The 14,703-nt window shown below is 41.2% G+C and overlaps 1 protein-coding gene across 2 annotated transcripts in view; it reads left to right on the top strand.

Annotated features, from left to right (window-relative positions):
* Nucleotides 1-14,703, top strand: part of PHC2 (polyhomeotic homolog 2) — a 102,435-nt gene that overhangs the window by 79,098 nt on the left and 8,634 nt on the right. Inside the window, exon 1 of one of the 2 annotated variants that reach the window (XM_044667971.1) lies at nt 49-94. The exons of the other annotated variant lie outside the window; for it this stretch is intronic. The gene's annotated coding sequence lies outside the window, so the exon portion shown is untranslated. Of the gene's footprint in view, nt 1-48; nt 95-14,703 lie in introns of those variants that run through there. 2 annotated transcript variants of the gene reach the window in all.

Here is a 14,703-nt window from a genome sequence, read left to right as displayed (position 1 = left end):
CGGAGGCTCCCGGCGGCCGCGTGAGGCGGCGCCCGGCCCCGGGGCTGCGTAGGCCCCGCCCGGCCCGGCCCCGCGCGGCCGGGCCCCCGGACAGGTCAGTGCCCGGGGCGGGAGCGGGGGCCTGGGCGGGCAGGGCGGCTCCCGGGGAGGTTCGGCTGGGCCGGCTCCGCGCTCCCCCCCCCCACCTACCCCAAGCAAGCCCAGCGACCCGGGCACACGCGGGCACCGCCCTCGCCCGCCCCGGCCTACTCCCCGCTGGTCCGGCCCGGCCTTCTCCGCCTCCCCCGGAGTCGGAGCCCCGCCCGGTCCCGAGAGCGGCACCGCGAGCGGCTGTGGCCCCGGGCGAGGGTATCCCTAAAGCTCCTCTGGCCTCAGTTTCTTCCCCTGGAATTTTGGGGTTGGAACCTGGGGTCTCGGGCTGGCTCTGCCTCGGGCCATCTCTGATTTCCTGACTCGAGGCGTCCCTCAGACTCTAACCCGGACGGGACTGTGGAGGGTGAGGGGAGAGGCGGGGATGGACGTGAACTTGGGGGGCTTCCTTCTGGTGGGCTCCGTTTCTGGGGCATCCTGCCCGCCTCCTCCAGCCCAAAGAAGCCTGGACACTTTTAGAAACAACCTAACTCTGGGGGCTGTGAAGCTGCGGGCGCCAGGGACCTACGTCCCTGCCGCCGCCGCACTCTGGCATCTTTTGTCTGTGTTTAATTTTTAAGAAGGTGCTCAGCCCCTCCTTAATGGCAATCTGAAATACAGGGAAGGGAAATAACTGGCCTAAGGTCTCATCGAAAGCCTGTGAGGAGAACTGCAGCTGGGAATCCAGATTTCTTCTTGCTTACAGCATTTTGTTCCAGGACCCCCTCCCCCCTCCGTGTCTTCTGAGGCTTCTGACGTTCACTTTCAGTTTTCGTAGCCCAGCTACCCTCAACCAACCCATGTATGGCTGCTAAGATGTTCACTTTCACCCACGATCTAAAAAGACTGCCTGTATCTTTTACCTTCCCTATAATAGGTACCAGTACCTCCATCTCCTTTTCCCCTAACACCCTGCTCTCATCTTCCACTTGTTTTGGGTTGGGGGTCTCTAGTACGGGGCCAGGTTGCCTTTTCCAGCCATTCGGTGTTATGGCATGACTGGTTAATCCAAAATCTAATTAGAATTACTATGGGATTTTCTTCTCTTCCTACTCACCCCAAATGCAGGGACTGCCAGGCTTTCTAGCTAAAAATAAAAATGGCAGGCTAATGAGGCAGGAAAAATCCCTTTTTCCAGGACCCATGTCTCCTTTCCTTTAACTCTCTTTGGCTGCTCCAGTTCAGACAGATACAGGATTGGGCCTAAGTCACAAGTGAGGTTTGCCACAGTACTGATTTTTCTCCAAGCTCTGGAGTAAAAACTTAACTAATTTTATTTTCTTAGTTAAAAAGCAATAAGAGGAGCAGCTGGGTAGCTTAGTGGATTGAGAGCTAAGGCTAGAGTTGGGAGGTCCTAGGTTCAAATCTGGCATCAGACACTTCCAGCTGTGTGACCCTGGGCAAGTCACTTGACCCCCATTGCCTACCCTTACCACTCTTCTGCATTGGAGCCCAATACACTGTATTAACTCCAAGACAGAAGGTAAAGGTTTAAAGAAAAAAAAAAAAGCGCAATAAGTCCTGCCTTTTCTCCCACCTAAGGTAGCAGTGGGTTAGTCATGCAATCCAGATTGCATAGTAATCAGAAATGTTAGTTCCAAGGAATGAGCTGATAATAATGCCTACTTATTCTAAATCCCAGCTCCCCAAAAGAACTTATTAGTACAAGAACGTATTAATTCATTTAGTGATGAAGATAGTTATTACAGAGTTTATTGAAGACTCACTAACTACAAAGGGGAATAAGTAAGAGACTCCCAGTCTCCAGGAATTTACATCTTAATGTTGCTGTAGAAAGACCAATGACTGCTTTTGGGAGGAGGGGGCATCTATTTTATCATGCTAACTAGTATAGAACTAATGGCAGTACTCATCAAAGAACTGTTTCCAGTTATTCCTTGGATACAGCCCCACAACATTATTCTCTAACCTTGTTCTTGAGAAGGTAGGTAGCATTCCTGGTAAGTAGATCCAGATCTCAGATCCACCTTCCTCTTTCTCTTGAGATGCTCATCTATTTCTTTTTCATCACTTCACTTCTGTGAGAAGCTTTCAAGTGGAATACTCAGTTCTCCTCCTCTTCCTGTACTCTTGGTTCACTGACCTTTCTTTCCCTTTCCGGTCTGGTTTCCCTTCATACTTTTGTTCAGGACATCTATTTACTCCTCCCACTTATACTTGCTACTAACTAGCAAGGCAGCTCCATCCTTTTCTTCCATCTGTCCCCACAGATTCCCTTAGCTTCAGATTACCTCAGATATTTGTTTCTTTATATTTCAGTGGGAGTTCTTCACCCCCCAGCTGACTCTCCCAAGCTATCCTTTCTACTTTAGCTTTTGAAAAACAAACAAAAAAAGTGGATGTAATTTATTGAATTTAACACAAGCCTCATTACCATAAATAATTGGAAACTTTACTTGTTAAAAAACATTTTGTTTCTTAAATTCAAGCACTTGAATATTTTCAAGATTCCTTTAATTCATTAACTTTTCAGGTGAAGTTGTTTACTCAGATTTATTCAATAATTCCATTCCATGCTCTTTTCCTGTCCCTTATCCCCATGGCTCTGTCTGTTCCTGATTGGCCCAGCCCCAGAATCTACTTTTTCTAGCCATATCTTTTTTCCTGCTTTAATTATTTCATGTCTCAGCTACTTTGAATCCCAGGATTTTGATATTTTCAGAAAGTGGGTAAATTAACAGGCTAGATCCCGTGAAGAATTGTAGTTATCACTGGCCCTGGGTAAACTGTCTTATTTATCCTGAATGTTTATGAGAATGGTACCATGGCTTTTTTTTGTCTGAAATGTGCCTTTCTTCTTAGACCTTTCTTCTAAGGCCTGTGAAAGCCATAATAGCTGGGTCACAACCCACCTATCTTCTCTCTACCCTCTAATCCTAATAATAGGCATTACCAATCACCAGACCCCCAAAATCTAAAAATCTTGAGGGTAGATAGTTACCTTTCTGGCTTTGCTACTATATGGCTCAGTGATTATTATCATGGGGTTTTCATCCCCACTTCCAGTGAATCTAGATGTAGGCAGGTTAATATATTTTTTTTAATGTTCCATGTTCTAGCTATTGCAGAATGCCTATGCTAACTTGGCCTTCCCCCTCAAAAGGCCTCTCTTAAAACATAACACACAAATACCTGTGCTGGCATAGGGAGTGGGGAAACAGGAATAGGGAACCTTTCAAAATGGTGTCTTGTACCTTCATTCCATCTGTTTTGTGCCTGTGTTCTCAACTAGAAAACAGGGAGGATAGTTCCCTGCCAGTAGGAGAACTTTGACTAAAGGGACAACACAGGCTTCCCTGTGCTGGTCAGGAAGTGCCATGTGACTGCCTTGCAGCAGTTTTTACTGTAGTTCCTATTCACTTGGCTTCCAAACTAGCACTATGGTGGCAGAAGGACTATGAAAGCCCTAACTCACCTTTGGGATGTGCAGATGCTCTTTAAAATCCTTTTGCTTGTGCCAGTGGATAATAATCGCCTTTAGCACTTTATTTTCCAAAGCTCAGGATTAACACTTTGAGGGGAGGGGGACTCTCCACAAAAGGAAATTTGATTGTAATTAAGTGGTTTTCCTGACTTCTAATTGAAATCACAGCTTACCAGATAGGAAGATTTAAGCATTATTATTTTTATTTTTTAAAGTGTATTCTTTGATAAAGCCTGAATACATTTTCATCACAGCTCAGACAGGTGCCCTTTACAGCAGTTCACATCACATGTTTTAAATCAGTGCTCTATTTTGGTCTTTCTTCATATTGATTTCACAGCTACATCAGAAAACTGGTTTTGGATACTTTATTTGCTAGCACTAATTGAGGCAGGTATTTATGGAGTCATTCAGGAAGTGAACTATTACTACTTCAGCAGGCTATTCATAGTTTTTCATGGAATTTTTTCACTATAATTAATTAGAAATATATCAGGGGGCAGCTGGGTAGCTCAGTGGATTGAGAGCCAGGCCTAGAGACAGGAGGTCCTAGGTTCAAATCTGGCCTCAGACACTTCGCAGCTGTGTGACCCTGTCTCTTAACTCCCATTGCCTAGCCCTTACCACTCTTCTGCCTTGGAACCAATACCCAATACACAGTATTGATTCCAAGAAGGAAGGTAAGGGTTTAAAAATATAAATATATATATAACTATCAATAGACCCCAAATCAGAAAACATTTTAGCATTTTTTTTCTAACTATAATAATAAACTTAGGTATTTGGGATTTTCTTCACCAACTACCCCATATAGTAAACTTGATTTTCTAATATGGTTATAAATGAATTATTCTGATTAATAAAAGAATTACACTGTTCGCAGATTGCCACAGAATTGGGATATAATAAAACATTTAATATATAATCTAGCATCTTCACTTTTCAATTTAGATAATTCTTTTAGCTAGGTCAACATGAAAAATTTCATACGAGGTTATGCAACAAACCATATTCTTTCTCATTCAGTTTTTCTATAGATTGTTCAAGGAAGATGAGCTTTCTTATTTTTTCAATTCACTAATGATTTTTAAATTTAGACTGAATTATTGGAAAATAAGAAAACATTCTTTCCATAACTGTTGAAGTTACTACTATTAAAAGCCAAATTAGCAATTGCATATTCTCAGAGGAATCTAGTAAATAAGAGATTTGTACTATTTCACTGATTATGCTATTCATTAAGGAGAGATGATTGTTGAATGTTGAGGCCATAGTCACTCATGTCCACAGTTAAGGACTCTGGTATATTGAAAATATTAGCAAGAAAATAAGCTATAGAATTTATAGTTTGTTGAGAACTATTTTCAGACCATTTTTCTAAACCCCTTTCACAGATTTCATAGTCTATACAATTTGAAGTTTCAGTTACCTTTTCTTAAATTTTGGCATGTCTAACAATATTAATATGTATTTCTTAGAAACTACTTAAAGCAATTTAAATTCTTAAAGATTGGTTTTAGAGAAAACATTTTTCTAGTACACTAGAGGGGCACAATCCAACTGGAAACCTCTTTTCTCTCATCATAAGTATTCCACCAATAACCTAGAGGGAAGGCAGTATGGGCTGAGAGCTTAGTGAGAAAACAATTATGGGAAAGAAGGGGGAGGAGAGAGAAGTGTTTCTAAGGAACAGAGGTTATCATTAAGTATTTGCAAGGCCAATGTTTACCAGAGATATACTCTAGAGACCATTCACTGAATCCTAAGTTAAGAGAATCCTCTATATCCTGGGTTACTCAGATTCATCTAGCCCAATATTCTTGTTTTAGGAAATATGTCATAAGTCTGGATAGTAACCCTTTTATGACACCAGCTTCAAATATTATATTTGTCTCCTTGAAAGCCTCTAGAATTCTTGGAATGATAGTACCACCAGAGAATTTAAGCTCTTTTTTTCTTGTTGTACCACTTTGAAAAGGCAATTTCTCAAAGTTTGTTGTCTGTTAGGTAAAGTAGCTCATTTGAAACAATTACCTCTTTCAAAGAGAACGCCCAACCTGAAGATAAAATCCATATGTGTCTGGTGCTCCAGCACCAAAGGTTAGGGGAAATATGAGTTGTGAGAAATTAGTGGCTGCCTTGGTGCCCTTTTATGTTAGTTGGGTTAAAAGTCTATTAATGACACAAGATAGGCAGTCAGTAAATGTATGCCAAGTGAATGATTTGAGTTGAATCTTTCTTTGGTTTATCCTTATGGTAGGAACAGTTGCTTTGTAATCTGGCCAGACAAAATAGAAAACTCCGCAAACTAAGTCCTGGAAGAAAGGAAAAGACCAGGAGTAAAATATAAAGACTTGGATGGCACATGATCCAATGAAAAAGAGGGCCATGAAGTCAGAGGACTTGGATTCAAATACTTTAACAAAACTCTCTGTCCTTATCTAGGAAGTGAATGAGTCAGTCTAGCTGAGCTGCCAGGCCCCTTGCATCTCTTGAATCTCAGATGAAGACCATGTTTCCTTGGACCCCAGTAATGCTGGTTTTCTAACATAGAGCCCAGTTCACTTCATTGAGCAACCTCTGAAAAACCAAATCTGCCTTTGTACAGGACCTCACCCCAGGATGAGCACAATAAAGAGCAATTATTAAGGGTTTGATTCTAGATCAGGCATTGGAAATAGAGGCAATAGATCTGAAGCCACATGGCCCTTGAGCGAGTCACCTAATCTCTGAGCCTCACTTTCTTCAGCTGTAAAATGAAGATAAAAATAAGTATGGACCATTGTAAGGATAGAGTTTTATAAAATATTATAAAAGTGAGGGCCTTTTGTTATTACTTTGTCATATGAGTCCTTTAATTCTTCCAAAGCACCCTTGGCCACATCTTAAGAGAAGAGCTCTAGAAGCCCTCCTCTGTAAACATCAGTGGGTTTCATGGGATCAGTATCAGGTAGAAAGTCCTGATATTTTGGGAACCGTTTCCCTGGATCTTCTTGTAGCTAAGATGGTGCTTTGCTTTTGCCTATCAGTCCAATAATAGCCTCTGCTATTGTTGCTGTCACGTTTGACTTGGGGGACTCTAATTCGGTGCAAAAATTCCAACTTTAGATCTGAGGCTGCGGGCAGGAAGCCATCTGCAGTTGTTAGGACATCCTCCATTGCTCTCCTTGTTCTGTCCAGTCTGTGAAGGACTCTTAACTGACCCCACTGGTTTCTTTCAAGGTGTCCCTGGTATATACAGAAGCCTGCAAGCCTTCTTTACGTACAGTTTGGCTGATCCACCCCTCTTCCAGAAGGGGCTAGTGGGCAGCTCCTCCTTTTTCTCTTTCCCTATGCCCTGAGGGGTAGCATGAAAGGCAGCTGTATGGTAATGGTGTGTGTGTGGGGGGTGCTTTCCTTTGGGAGAAGGCAGCCCTCTGGCTGCTCAGCCCTCGTCCCCAACACTTGGGCCTCTGAAACCAAGAACATCAGTTCACCAACAGTTTGGCTAGCTCAGTAACCCAACTCCCCTAATCTCTCTGAAGCATCTCTAGGGCACAAAGTGCCAGCCTTCATTTTGATTAAAGGCTGCATCACTTTGGTTTCAAAGTAACCAATTAGTATTGGAATAAGTTATTTAGGGTTTTAATAATATTAAGCATTTCTGCCCCTTTCAGGGTGAAAGTCATGCAAGCCAGTCTCATTTCTGTTTACTCTAGTTGTGAATTCTAGGATCAGTTTGGTAATGGTGGCATCTTTTAGGAGATCAGACAGGATGACTTCAAAATGGCTAACAGCTAGGTCACAGGCAAAATTGTAAATGATAGCTCACATTTTACAGAGCTTAAACCTGTGTAGTTTGTCTCCTTCCCTTCATAACCCTAGTGACTGTCTTGAGAGAATTCGTTAAAAAATATCTTTGAATGGTGAAAGGCATTCTTTCCATAGACAGGTAATTAAGTTCCTCCATCCTATTAGAAGAACTGAGATCAGCATTAGGGACTCTACTTTTGAAGATCTGGTTCTTCAGATTCAAATCCCCAAACAAATAATCTTCATCTAAGGTTCCTTAAAACTGGACTAGGAGATAGACTGCTATGGCGCTCTAGCATCCACCGCAACACTTCTCTTGAGTCACTGGACCCATTTTCTAAGCTTTAAATCACTTTGCCTAAAGAGGACTGATTTTAAAAACTGAAACTTCAGGGTCCCTGACCTGCCTTTTTTTTCCCCCAATCTCCATGACTGTGGATAAAAACTCCATTCCCCACATCTGTAGCAGAACCTGGCCCTACTACAGTTCTCCCACTTGGACTCCATCTTCCCAGGTAATTGGACAGACAGCTTCAAACCGCTACGATTTCCAGTGGACCTTTAAACCTTTCTAAGCTGTGGGTAGGTAGTGTTAGAGATGGAACTAGAACCCAGGTTCAGTCCTGAAGAAAATCTTAGAGTGAACATGATTCATTCGAAAAACTCTTTAAAGTGGAAGAAAGAGTAGACTAGTTCTGCTTTGCCCCAGAGGCCTGAAATAGAGCAGGGAGCTAAATTCAGCAAGCATTTATTAAGCACCATCTCTGTGGCCCCTTCCTAGAGAATCATTGTGACACTGAACTATAAAATAAATACCAAGTAATTCACTGAGGATACATTGAGACCTGCCTGGGGACTGATCAGGAAAGGTTTCTTGGAGGAGGTGGCATTAGAGTTTAGCCCTAAAGGATTTTGATAGACAGAAGTGAAAGAGCATTTCACAGCATGGAAAACAGTATTCAAAGGAGTGCAGGCAGGAGAGAGAGTTCTATGTATGGGGGACTGTAACAGGCCAGTTTGGCTGGAAGTACATGAGGGAGAATAAAGACTAGAGGAGGCAGATTGAGAAGAGCTTTAAACATAAAACAGTACGGGTTTTTAGTTTATCTTACACATGAAAGGGAGCCACTGAAGAATCTCAAGTAAGGGAGTAAGATAGTTGGAGCTTTCCTTTAGGAAAAGTCTGGATCAATTGGGTTATTGCAAAGGGGGTTCTTCACATGTCCTAGAAAAGGCCAGATGGTCTACATAGGCAGAGCAATGATGACACTGTTGTAATAGTCCAAAGCAGAGGTTATAAAGGCTTGAACCAGGGGTGGTGGCCATCAGTAGAGAGAAAGGGGAATATATATAGGCAGGATAGCAGAGAGAGGTAGAATCTATAAAATGTTACCACTGGCAGATTATGGCAAGTAAAGGAGTAAGAAAACCTTTTAGAGACTGAGTGCTGGGGGCCTCCCACCCCCCCCCAGACCAAGTGCCATGACTACTCCCCCCACTAAGTGCTGGGTGGGCCCTGTCCCGCCTTACCCCACACAGAGGAGGGAGAAAATGCTCCCATTGGGCTGCTGGGCAAGAGGGGTGGGTGAAGTGAAGATTGTCCTCAGTGAGTGTAGAGAAGGGGAGGAAAGCAGCTCTTCCCAAATACCTCTGCCTTTCTAGTAACAAACTGGGGAATGGGGGTGGAGGAGGAAGCTGAATGCCCAACAGAGAGAGTTCTATGTGCCATCTTTGCCACCCATGCCATAGGTTTGCCATCACTGGTCTAGGTGATGATCCCAAAGTTATGAACCAAAGAGCTATTTAGTATCTTCAGTAATAGGGAAAGGAGCAGCTAAGTGGCTCAGTGGATAGCCAGGCATATAGGAGGTCCTGGGTTCAGATCTGGTCTCAGATACTTCCTAGCTGGGCAAACCACTTAACCCCCATTGCCTAGCCTTTACCACTCCTGCCATGGTACTGATACTTAGTATTGATTCTAAGACAAGAGGTAAGGGTTTAAATAAGTTTGGAAGAGAGACAAGTTTAGATAGTGAGTTAGAAGGTTGAGTTCCAATTTGGCAATGTTGAATTTGAGATTGTATATGGGATATCCAGGTGGGGGTGCCTTAAGTATTATGGACCTCAGAGTCAGATTTGAGAAAAATACACAAGAGAGATAATAATAAAGCCATCATGACAACTGATGACATCAAGACTATAAATCAGAGATTTCTTAACTTTTGTGCCCTTGGACCCCTTTGGTAGTCTAGTGAAGCCTATGTGGATCCTTTTTCAGAATAATGTTTTGGTTTGGAAAAAATTCCCAATTGAAGGAAATGATCGATTTCAGAGATTAGTGAAAATTATGATATAAATTTTTTCATCCCAATTGAAATCTATCTGTGGGCCCCCGTTAAGAACCTCTGGTATAAAAAGAAGAGACTATGGCTCAGGACAGAGTTCTAGGGGGTACTTCAGAACAGACATCCTCTCAGAATGGAGGAGCTTGGAGAAAACTTGCAATATATTCTTTTGATAGATTTTTAGATTCTTCATTTTATAGATGAGGAACATCAGACTCAGAGAGAAGACAACTCTTCAACTGGGCAGTGACAGATCCAGGACTAAAATATCAATCCTTTTTTCTGGAGTCCACCTTTTCCCACTTCAACCAGGGAGACAGAAAGGACAAGCCCTGCTCCCATGGAGAGCACACAGTGCCTGCTCCCTGCCCTCTATCTGCTGTTTTGGTGCATACATCACTTTGTAGGTGTCCCACTTAAGCCAGGACTTTGTGAATTCCACTCTCATTTTTCCTGTCCACGTGTGAATGAGCTAGTTTAGCCAAGAGTCAGTGAATGCAATTTCAGTGCTAAGAACTGCAAATGAACTCTGTGCCCTATATAGGAGACCTTATTTTATCATTTGCATAGTGAGCTCCAGGCAAATGATCCCTTATTATGACTCCTTACAGTATCTTTTGTTGATAGCACTCTCTGCTTTGCCTCTATCCTAACGAGGGCTTCAAGAAACCTTTTAAGTCAGAATATTGAACTGTTCTCATGACCTACAAAAGTGAGAACCAGAAATAGAGCAAGTCAAGAGAGGACGCTCTCCTTGAGCTGGTATTTTGCATCTCTCTGAGTGGTGTTCTCTCTTCTGTGTTCTGAGGGGGAGTAGAATGGAAAATCTGGACTCCTTCCCAGCTTTCTGGAAGACCTTTCACAGTAGACTGTTTACTGGAAGTACAGTATGGTGAGCTCAGAAGCATCCATATGCAAATGTTAGTCCTGAAACACATTGCAAGGTGACTTAGGAGGAGGCATTATCCGTGTCCCAGCTGTCTCAGCACACTTAATCAGTTTTAATGCTAGAATAACTGATGGTCTTTTCTCACAATAATTGCACGAAGTAGATGGTATCAATATGGCTGTCCCCAAAGTTTGGAGAGGGTAACTGTCTTGCCATAAAGTGACTACAGGGGCAAGATTTTTTTCTTCTAATAAGTTCAACACTGTACTACACCACACTGCCTCAGGCTAAAATTTAGCCCAGTGAAACTTAGTCTTAGCCCTGTTGGGTATATAGCTTATAAATCCTGTACTCATTTTGGAGCTTGGAGGCAGTGACACCTACTGGCTTCTAACAGATAGAATGACTGTAAACATGGGCAGTGCTGAGGTATCTAGCTTTAGGGGGCTCATTTCTGACTTCCAGCTCCACACTGTCTTGCCCTCTATTGGAAAAACCGCACTGCAGGGGAAGGAACTGAGCCAAAGGTTTCTTAAGTAACAAAGCATCTATCTGGCTGACAGTATTCTGCCATAGACAGATGCCTAAAAGATGCCATACTTGTGTCGGCAGGCAGCAAAGCCCCTTAAGTGATTCAGTCAAATACTGTGTTCAGGCACTACTGGGCCCTGGTGGAAGCCAAGCACAGTACATTGATATTCATGGACCTTAAGTACCCGTTTTGTTATGTCTTAGCAAAAATTATTTCTTTTTTTTTAACTTGAAATTAAAACTTGGGAAAAAAAAGAATTTCTAGGAATATGAAATCTTATATTAATAGAATCAGGATGGAATTTGGAGCTGGGCATATATTATCTCATCTCCCTAAAGATATCCTAATTTAATGTTGGGACACGAGTGCACTCCTGCTATGAAATAGATCCCTGATCACTCTCCCATCCAAAAATAAATACAATACAGCTGAACTTGAGATTTAGGTTTATTTACTTTCCCATCATAATTCCCATACCTTATTTAGGGCTCTGAAGTCTTAAGGAGTCTGCCTTAGGTAATGCCTATATAACTCCATTGCTTATTAAGAAAATTACATGAAGGACTGACTCCAAAGACAGATGAGAGGCCTATAAATTTAAAGGGAATTTTTAGGTCATCTAGTCCAACTTCTTCATTTTGTAGTTGAAGGTACCACCTAGAGGAGTTAAGTGACTTGCTATGAGTGCACAGTATTAAGTATGTTATTATTACAGTATTACAGTATTAATCAGCCTACTAGGTGATCACACAGAAAAGCAGCTATAGACCTCAACATGACCACAAAAGATTCCCTAGTCCATATCATGACAGTGTTGTGTTGTATTGCTAAGTAGTATTAGACTTCTAGAACCTGGTTTCAAATTTGTCCTTCAACCCTTATTAGCTACATGACTGTGATTGTGCTCAGTCATTCCTTATCTGTAAAATGGAGATACTAATATTTACCTTCTTAACAGAGTTATGAGGGTCAAATGAGAATGGATTTAAAGCATTTTTTCATAGTCCTTTAGTCAGAGTAGAGTGATTGTTTCAGTCTTATAGGTAACAAGGTTGCTTCATACCCTTATCCTGTCCAGATAGGGTCCTTTGCTCTGCTCTGCTTTCAAGGACTGAAGTTCTGCCTTAGCCAAGGGTAAAGCAAAAACTTTCCCTACCCCTGAGCTAACCATGGAATCCTAACATCCTTGAAAACCAAAGCTGGGAGGAACCATAGAGACTCCCCATCCTTGTATAGAAAAAAAGATTCAGGCTTGAATAAGATTTGCTTACCTTACTGCCACATAACTAGTAAGTGGCATAGCCAGGATAAGAACACAGATTTCTTGACTTTGGGCCAGTGTTGGGCTCAGAAGAAAACGTGGCATTGGGACTTATTCTCCTACCTACTTCCCCCTTCCAGGATAGCTAGATGGCCCAGAGGATAGTGCCTATAATCAGGAAGACTTGAGTTCAAATCCAGCCTCAGATACTAGCTAGATGACCCTGGGAAAGTCACTTAACCTATGTCTGCCTCAGTTTCTTAATCTGTAAAATGGGGATAATAATAGCATCTACCTCACAGAGTTGTTAGAATCAAAAGAGATAATAATTGTAAAGCACTTAGCACACTCCTGGACACACATTGTGTTAACTATTATTACCAGTTTAAAATTTTTTATATCATTTATGAATGACAATGATTTATATCTGAGATGAGAGACAACTGGAATAAAAGAGTCTAACCAGGTTAGAGGGAACCATATTAAGGAAGGCAAAGGATAAGATGTTTGGGAGGTTAGTAAAGTTCTGCCAAGGGTAATGAGAGTGTAGAAAGTGTGTCAATTAGTATTTGTAATGGGGTGATTTGACTTAAACCAGGAAGACTTTCTTTAGAAATAGATGTAGCTTTCATTTTTAGAGGACTCACTATATGTCTTAGAGTTGCTGTTTATTTTCACAAGCTTAGAGGATTTTGAGATAGACCTTAAAGGTTATCTAGTCCTCCTCACCCCCATGTTGCAAATAAGAAAATTAAGGTCCAGAGAAAGAGAGAGATGTACTGTGACCTACCAAAGAGTATATATACATATAGTAAATTGCAGAGTTTATATTAAAACTCAGATCCTATGACCCCAAATGCAATGTTTTTGCCACTAATATTCTTTCAGATTTATTTTTGTAGCTGAATCAGAAATTTCATCCATTTTGGTCATTTCTATTTGTCACAATAATTGAAGCAGAAACTTCTGAAGTCATTGTGAGATGACCCATTTCCAATTCAAGTCACTCATGAATTAGTTTAGGAGATATTTTTGCCACAATGTATTTGGATAGTAGTCATTTGCAAAAACAGCAACCAGATTTTTGCAGTATTTTTCCTTAGCCTGTTGTTAATTAAATGACAGCATATTTTAAAAGTTTTTAGCTTTTCAATGTTTATAGGAAGTGTATAGGACTTTAAGAGCAGAACCAGCATGGGAACCATAAAATAATGGGTTGAGGTGGTAGGTGTTTTATTTTGTTTTTAATTTCCAAGTAATCTTCTCCTGTAAAATTGTTTCAGAAGAAAAATCTGCTTCTGTGGGAGTTACTCCTCTAAAAGCTAAGTTATTAACTTTTCTGTATTTTCAAATGAATCCAAACTAACTTTTGTAAATTCATTAATGTGACCTTAAAAAATCAGCAAAAATCTCTTTCTTGGCTAATTCTTCCTTAACCCTGAGTTTGATCACGAATTATATAAAAAAGTGATGATGGCTGGCTGTTTGTATTACAGCCAAATGCTTCAGCAGAAAAGGATTGAGAATACTGGCTGGCAATCAGAGCAGGCCTTAAATTTTTCTATATACTGTGTCAGTGCAGCATAATTTGAAATTAAAAATTTCTGCTCTGTAGTGATAACTTAAATCTTTATTGTATTTTAAATGTGGGGGGGGCTTGCTTTTGTAAAAAGTCCTACAATATTTTTTAAACTTGATTTCATTTAGTTTTGTTTTGTAATCAATAATTTGAGTGCTCCCCACTCCTAGTCCCCATTATAGTTACTCTACATTTAGTAAACTGGTTTTCAAAATAGGAACGAAGGTTTTTAAATGAGCTTGGATCCATGGCGATCTAGGATTTTGTTGGGCTTTCTGAAACAAGGACTGTTCTGTTTTGTTTCTTGAATGTTGTAGATGGTTCCCAAAAATTTGTTCACCAAAAGTGGTCTGGGTATGGAGGTAGAGTTGGGTCTTTAAAATGATCAAAATTCACAGGAAAGAGTTGAAGTAAGTTTTGGGGGAGAGGTGATTAATAGAGGCATAATGTTGCTTGGCTTAGGTATTAGAGAAGATTCATCCTTCTATTTGACCAGGATTTGGATTAGATGAGGGCTCTGAAACTTTTTTGTGTTGACCTCTTGGGCAGACTGGTGAAGCCTGTGTGTGGACCCTTTCTCAGAATCATGTTTTTAAATGCATAAGATAAAATACATAGAATTACAAACCAAAGGTTAATGAAAGTCAAAGTATAATTTTTTTTCCCCAACCAAGCTTGTGGACTTCCTGAAATTCCAAGCTTGGAACTCCTCTTAAGTTTCTTTCCAACTC

The sequence above is a fragment of the Gracilinanus agilis genome, chromosome 3, assembly GCF_016433145.1.
Source record: "Gracilinanus agilis isolate LMUSP501 chromosome 3, AgileGrace, whole genome shotgun sequence".
Lineage (NCBI taxonomy): Eukaryota > Metazoa > Chordata > Mammalia > Didelphimorphia > Didelphidae > Gracilinanus > Gracilinanus agilis.
The sequence above is the reverse complement of the archived record's forward strand: the minus strand, read 5'-3'. Positions and strand labels throughout refer to the sequence as shown.